Source organism: Drosophila hydei, unplaced genomic scaffold, assembly GCF_003285905.1.
Source record: "Drosophila hydei strain 15085-1641.00,03,60 unplaced genomic scaffold, DhydRS2 tig00000250-arrow-arrow-pilon, whole genome shotgun sequence".
Lineage (NCBI taxonomy): Eukaryota > Metazoa > Arthropoda > Insecta > Diptera > Drosophilidae > Drosophila > Drosophila hydei.
This window is the reverse complement of record NW_022045696.1, coordinates 92778-99920: the sequence shown is the minus strand read 5'-3', so window position 1 is coordinate 99920 and position 7143 is coordinate 92778. Positions and strand designations below refer to the sequence as shown.

The 7143-nt window shown below is 38.7% G+C and overlaps 1 pseudogene; it reads right to left on the bottom strand.

Moving 5' to 3' along the window:
• Positions 1 to 4727: 4727 nt before the first annotated feature.
• LOC111596539 lies at positions 4728 to 6800 on the bottom strand (annotated as a pseudogene).
• Positions 6801 to 7143: the final 343 nt, after the last annotated feature.

The following is a 7143-nucleotide window of genomic DNA, read 5'->3' as shown; positions in this document are numbered from 1 at the left end:
ATAAAGTTGAACAACTAAAATATAAAATTTCTGTTAATACGAAAGCGAATTTCTTTGCACCTCGTTAAATTAAAATCTCGACAAATCGCACATTAAAAATAATATTTTCTTTTAATATTAACAGAATTCAACTCTAATGGTAAATAGTAAATATTAATATTAATATTAAGTAAATGTTTATTTAAAAGTAAAAATATAAAAATATTTTATGAATAAAAAAACGAATTATTGTAACCTCTTCTGGTATTCTATTTTTCATAATTTCTTTAAAAATATTTTCTGAAATGGTAGAATATTCCATATAGGAAAAATATTACTTATTATTAACAGAGAACATGAACTGGTGCTATACTGATAATACGCACTGTAAGCACTGAATATATCTGGATGAAAGTATTTTAGACATGCGGCCAGCTAAAAGTCTATTTATAGCTGCTGACCTCAGCGACAGCTAAGTGGAAAGGTATCTATGAATAGTATGTGAATAAATAAAGTTATAGAAAATATATAGAAAATATGTAGAGAAAGTAAAAGAAAAGGCATTGTGGAGAGAAACTAATAAATAAATAAATAAAGAAACAATACAAAAGTAGTTAGAAATAAGCTCAAAAAGCTAGTGAAAATATATTTCAAATGTTGCTAGGACATAGAATCCGATTGTATAACATTTAAAAGCCTCGGACTTGGTGAAAAAAAAACACTAAAAACCAAATTAAAATTAAGCTAATCAATGGGCACAATAAACAGCAACAATTGTAAAAAAAAAGAGAGAAATAAAAATAAAAAAAAAAACAACAGACATAAATTGGCATACGAAAATCAAAGTGGAAGGCAACATCGATGCCACAGCGGCAGCTACTTATTTCTAAGAAATAAAAACCATTTGGGCGTGTCTCCTCCGCCTTAGCCGCCCAGCCCGCCCGGCGCAATCCGAGACCGACACTGGGTTAGCTCAGCCGAGTTCGCTTTGATAGGCTTGAGAGGCAACCCACTGACGGTCCTGGTCCCATTGCCAGACTCAATCGAAGTCGTAGTAGCAGTCCCTGTTCTCTGTTCTCTGTTCCCTGTTCCCTGCTCCCTGTGCCAGTGTCGGTCTCAGCCTCAGTCTCAATCAGGCTCAGTGGCCTTTTCGCACTCATGCGCTCGACTCTAAATAAAACACCCACTTTTCTAACATTGTTTGCCTCAACACATTTTGCCACAAATCCATGGAAAGAATGCAACCAAGTGAATCGAGATATAAGAACTGGGAACTTATAAAAAAGCGCAACCCTTTTGTATTCCCTTCATGTCTGCTTACTCAATGCCACACATAGAAAGGGTAAAAAGGTGGTGGAGCCAGTCACTCAGTCAGGCAGACAGACAGACAACTCCCTTTTTGGTACACTCGCCTTCATTTCAGGCCAAAAGCGAGAAGTCGAGTGGCCAAAAAGCAAACGAGCATAAAAACAAATGCTTAGACACAGCCTTAATGTTGAGATTCGGGACGAGCCTAAAGCTCCATTTGCCGATACGGCACACAGATACGGCGCATCGAACATCGTCAGCGACCTCATGCTGCTCCCAAAAATGACAGATTGGTCAAATGCTAGTGTTGGTAATGCCCAGTTAGAAATAGATTCTCTCTGACAGAGCTCTAGACTTTTTTCTTCCAAAATGAGATTGGCCATATGAGCCAACTGATCTATCTTATCTTGACTCTCAGAAGCTTCAACTTGGCCTTAGCTGACATTGGAAAGATCAGATGCAAAGGCAAAGCAATTCTATCATTTGAAGGCAGAGCAATTCTATATCGAGAAATGAGTTTAATATGCAATCCACAAGTGCTTCATATATGTCCCAATGAATCTTAAGATATAGTAATTTCAAGTCTATCCAGTCCGTAATATATTTACTTGGAGTATGAGATCTGTTCAAAAGTATATCGAATATTATCTATAGTCGAATCGATCCTCATGTGCCTCACTTATGCTGACAGCTTTTACCATTTTGAATGTTCTTGACAGCTAATTAGCTTGAACGTGTTTCGACTTGTGAGACAACAAATCTGTATAAAACTGTGAGCCAAAAAGAAGAAGACACCAATGATGCCACAGCTACCGTACTACCCAGTCCTGGCCTCCTCTGACTTTTCTTGTTCCCGAATTCGAAGAGTAGAGTGGAGTAGCGAAAAACTATATTGCATAAGAAGCTGAACAAGATCACAGAAAAAAATGTTTTTGAAGGATTGAAGGGATAAATAAATAAAATTCATAAATAATTGTTTGAAAAAAAACACTAAATTTGCTATAATTTTATACAAACCTCAGATATATAAATATGTTATCTAAAAGATATTAGCACTTTGTTCATTAACCAAGCCCATTTTTCAAGCAATTCAATGGAGTCTGAAGTCGCAAAGACGTTCTTATGTTTATCAACGATCAGAGCGAGAAATATAAAACACAAAAAACATAACATTTTTGCTGATAATTGGCATAACAGTTATATAAGTTGAGTCGTTTGAGTCTGACATGCAACAAAGACCCAAGAAGCTACCGTGACGCTAGTTTTAGAGCCAATTGATTAGTTTCCAAGGAAACAGACAAGGCTGAGGGACAGACTTGGCGCGGCTATTGAGACTGATGGATTATTCAAGTAATCAGACTCAGACTAAGACTAGATCATTGGAATTGGATTATTCAAATCAGAGTTGAAATATAAGCGAACGATTCCTTGGCAATGACAATTTGATAGTTCAGACTCTCAGCTAATAAAGGTGTTCTTTCGATTGATTCGAATTGGTGGGCATAGCTTTATATAATATAAATTAAAAGTTAGCTGAGAAATGGGTGTCAACATATGATGAAACAAACATTCATTTTGCGGTGTGGCGGCAAACGGCCGTTAAAAACCAGAAACCAGAAACAAGAAACGAGAAATGAGAAACCAGAACAGAGCCGAACAGAACAGAACTTAACTTCAAAGGCTTGCCAAATGCTGAAACAACCAACGGAGGGCGACTGCGAGCCCACTGAACTGAGTGGAGGGCGCGCTGTTTGGGCGCTATGCCACTACCACTGTCTCCTTTCCTCGGCCGGCAGTCAATTGTGCTGCACGAAAGGGTTCAAATTGTTGGTCGACGTCGTCAACCTCATTTGAATGAATGGCGACGAGCAACAGCCAAAGGAGCATGGGGAGCGTCGACGAGGACGAGGATAACATCAGCATAGACGCCACTGACTGATTTTGCGATTTGTATGAGTATTCGCGTTGCCGTCACTTCCTTTAACCAACCCACACACACACACACACAGACAGAGGGAACGTGCGTGAGTTGTATAAGCAGAGGCATCCTTCTAATGCTAATACGAAAACGCAGGCAATTGGAAAATTTATTCAATTGTTGGCAATTCAACTAAATCCCTCATTGGCTTTATGTGCGCTTAATTTAAATATGTACACATATATATCTACATATACTTGTGAGCAAATTCTAGTAGAGCGACTCTGCTCAACAGTTTATTGCCTGAATGTGTGGCGGCGTGGTCCTTCAACCACCCATTTCATTAGTATCGCATACCCCAATATTATCAGCATCATCATCATTATCATCATCGCATCATCACTGTCAACCATTTTAGTGGAAATAATTTGAAAATTTGAATTACTTTGTGTTTTTTGGCTTGATTAAAGGCATATTGCCACAGCCAGCCTGGATGTTCTCTTTCCATTCATCCGCTCTATTTAATGTCGATTTATTCCTCTTCATGCGGACAATAATATAGTCTAATTAATAAGTAACTGACTGGGCCAAGTTCATTTTCTGTATGCCAATTAAGCGACTCACTTAAGCCCACAGATCTGATCGCATTTCCCTAGAAATTGAGGGACTTTCGTAAGTCTCGTTGCAAATCAATTAGTTATAGACTAAGTCTAATCAACATAGGTGAGCAAGGTATGTATGGCTGAAAGATACATTGCCAATTTCACAAAAGAAATTTACTATATACTTGAACCCCGATCTGGGAACCTATATAAACGAGACACTTGAAATGGCTAGGTTTCAGTTTGTCAAGTATTTTTTATATTTATTTTATTATACCCATTGGAAAGGGCAGTTCGGGGTATAATGGTTATGCAGAAAACGTATGTAATTAGCAGACGGAGGCGTGCAGATTCTGTTAAGTATATATTCTTGATCAGAACGACGAGCTGAGTCAATCTAGCTAAGTTCGTCTGTACGTCTATCCGCCTGTCCATATATATGAAAGCGTGGATATCAAAGCCTATGAACTTGAGAGTAGAAAACTTCTTGTAGGTAGCACGATCCTATCAAAGTTGCTTCAAGTTATAGATAACTATTTCCGTTTTAATGTTATCGATTGGAGATCTTATCGAAATTTAATTATTAAACGTTATCTCGTACGTCTCAAAATTTTGAATGTAAATTATTGTAAAGTATATTCAAAATAGTCTTCAAATTTCCATAAAAACACTTGCTCAGCAGGATATCGCCTAGTCGGGTATCTCCTAGTCGAGCAGTCCCCACTAGAGCACTCTTAGTTGTTCGCAATACAGATTATCGTAAAGCATATTCAACAAACTCCCATAAAAACACTTGCACAGCAGTATATGTTCTAGTCGGGTATCTCGTGGTCGAGTACTCCCGACTAGGCCACACTTAAGCCTTTTGTTTATTATTGTCACATACATATACAAACATAGCGAATACAATTGAACACAAAGATTATTAATTTTTCTTATCATTTTACGTTTTGGTAACACACAAAAATGGCTTTATCTTAAAATATAGGGATTTATAAAAATATTTATGATTGTATTGTAGAATAGGGAGTGACTTTCACATTTAGATTTGGGTTGGGAAGTACACAAAATACTTTAAAGAACAAACTTCGCTACGGTATCTGCTATTGGGCAAACTAAATTCGTTAAGCCTTTGTATGAATGTTGAATCTGTATCTGTATTTGCTCTGTTCGAGCTATACGCTTTCAGTTCGAAGAGTATTTTTTTTTGTTTTTCATCAGATGTATCGTGAAATTTAGCATTTTACTTAAATAGTTTGTTCGTAGTATCCTTCCTTTCATTCGAAGTCACTTTGTCTAGTGTTCTAAGTTTATGATGTTGCCTTCATTTGGGGACTTTGTTAGTGGTAGAAATTCGATTTTCGTTTTATAGCGTTTCGCGATCAGCTCTTGCACTTTCTTCCAGGCCAAGTCACGATCGTGCTGGCGTTGCTTCACTTTCTCCTTTTCGTCGGCATACTTGGCCAACAGCTCGTCAAATAATTCGGCATTGATTTCCACAAACAGCTGCAATGCGGTATAGGCTCGCTTAAGAACCGTTTGGTTCCAGTGCCCCTTCGAAATGCTGAGAAGCGCCGGACAGATGATCGGCATCACGACAGCCGAGTTTGGCTTTATAAGCGACATCATGTGTTTGTTGTTCAGTATGTTGAGAGAGTGCTCAGCCACCTCCATATGGGCGCTGCCCACGCACTTGGCTATTTGAGTTAACAGTGGCTTCTGTATGGCCACGAACTCCGATTGCGCAATTCCTTTGATGTAATCTTCGATTTCGTCTAGAAACAGAATCTCCTTTTGCGTAGATGTCTTGGGCCAGAACTTAATGAGGCCACGCACAATCTGCACGATGTAGTGGGCATCCTTCATTATGAACTGTATGACGCTTTGCTCCAGCTGGCTATGAAAGGTCGACAGGCATTTGACTTTGTGTAGGGGCATTAGAATCTTCTCCAGGTATTCATCATGTTCGGCCTTCAAGGACGATGTGAAACAACTTCCCAAAATGGTCGTGAGGACCCACAGCAGCTCGCCAATGCCATTAAAGTCTTCGACAATGTAGATAAACTGATAAAATATGTTATAAATCTGAGTTCGTATATAGCCACGGAAGCTATAGAATTTGCTATAAATCCGTAAAATAACCCATTTGAGGAAGCCACGTTCCCGGGGATCAGCTGAATTGAGTAGCATCAGCAGATGCAGAACAAACTTTCGGTCAATTATGGCCTTGACAGTGATTGGCTTAAAATCTTGGGAGTCAAGTACGCTAAGAAAGACATTGTATACCACCTCCAAGTGGGGCCAAGATGCTTCCAACTGTGGATCATCCACGTCCGGATTAAAATATGCAAGAGTGTTTGGCGGAAAGGTGCGAATAATGTTGCAGGAAACCATTTTTACGATTTCCACATACACTGAGTCCGGTAGCATACCTTGCCTTTCGTCTACGTGCTTCAGGACCTCCTTGAGTGTAGCCAGTTTTGTTTTCTTGCCAATGATATTCGTAGTTGCATCCTTAAAGTCAAATGTATTGCAGCACAGCCGAATCTTCTGTATGAATTGTTCTTCCTGCTCGGTATTGGAGCGATCCGCCGTCGATATGGGCAGCTTCTCTAGCTTAATCGATTGCTTCGCAAAAGGGTTTATTTTCTCCAACAGCGATCCAAGAAACATGGTTTCTCGATTGCTTCAAATTATCTCTATCCCCCTTTCCCGTCGAGCCTGTACCTATTGCCCAAGCCGATGATATCCGCTCTCACGCTGCAACAACTCCTCAATATTATATTGGGCTGTGCGTATTGCAGCTACTCACCGAATGCGGCCAATAGTTCAAAATATAAAATAGCTAAGGAACTTTGAACTTATCTGTGGATGCCAGACAGCAGTGGTAGATATCCAAATATGTATATATGGAAATAAATGTGTTAAGTTAACGGAAATACTTATTTAAACGAATTTTCAAAGGTATACAATTGCCACAGAAATTTATATGAAACGTATGAAAACCAGTCTACTGGATCGCACTACAGCTATCTTTATTTATGGACGAATATCGACCTTATATACATATAACTAAACTTTGTTTTATTTACTTTTTCTTTGCTTAAAATACCTGAGCACAATTACCTGTGGAGAAGTCACTTTGCCTCGATCGTATCTTAAATTTCCATTCGCATTCTGTCAGCTGTTTGCCACGAAGATACTTATCCTGGTTTTTTTAGGTTCATAATTCTTGACCTCTAGCTGAATATTGTTTTAGGATATTCGCGTTTTATTATTGTTGCTGCTGAAAGTGGCTGAATATTTTAGATAATTCGATTGTGGAACAAGTTTCTG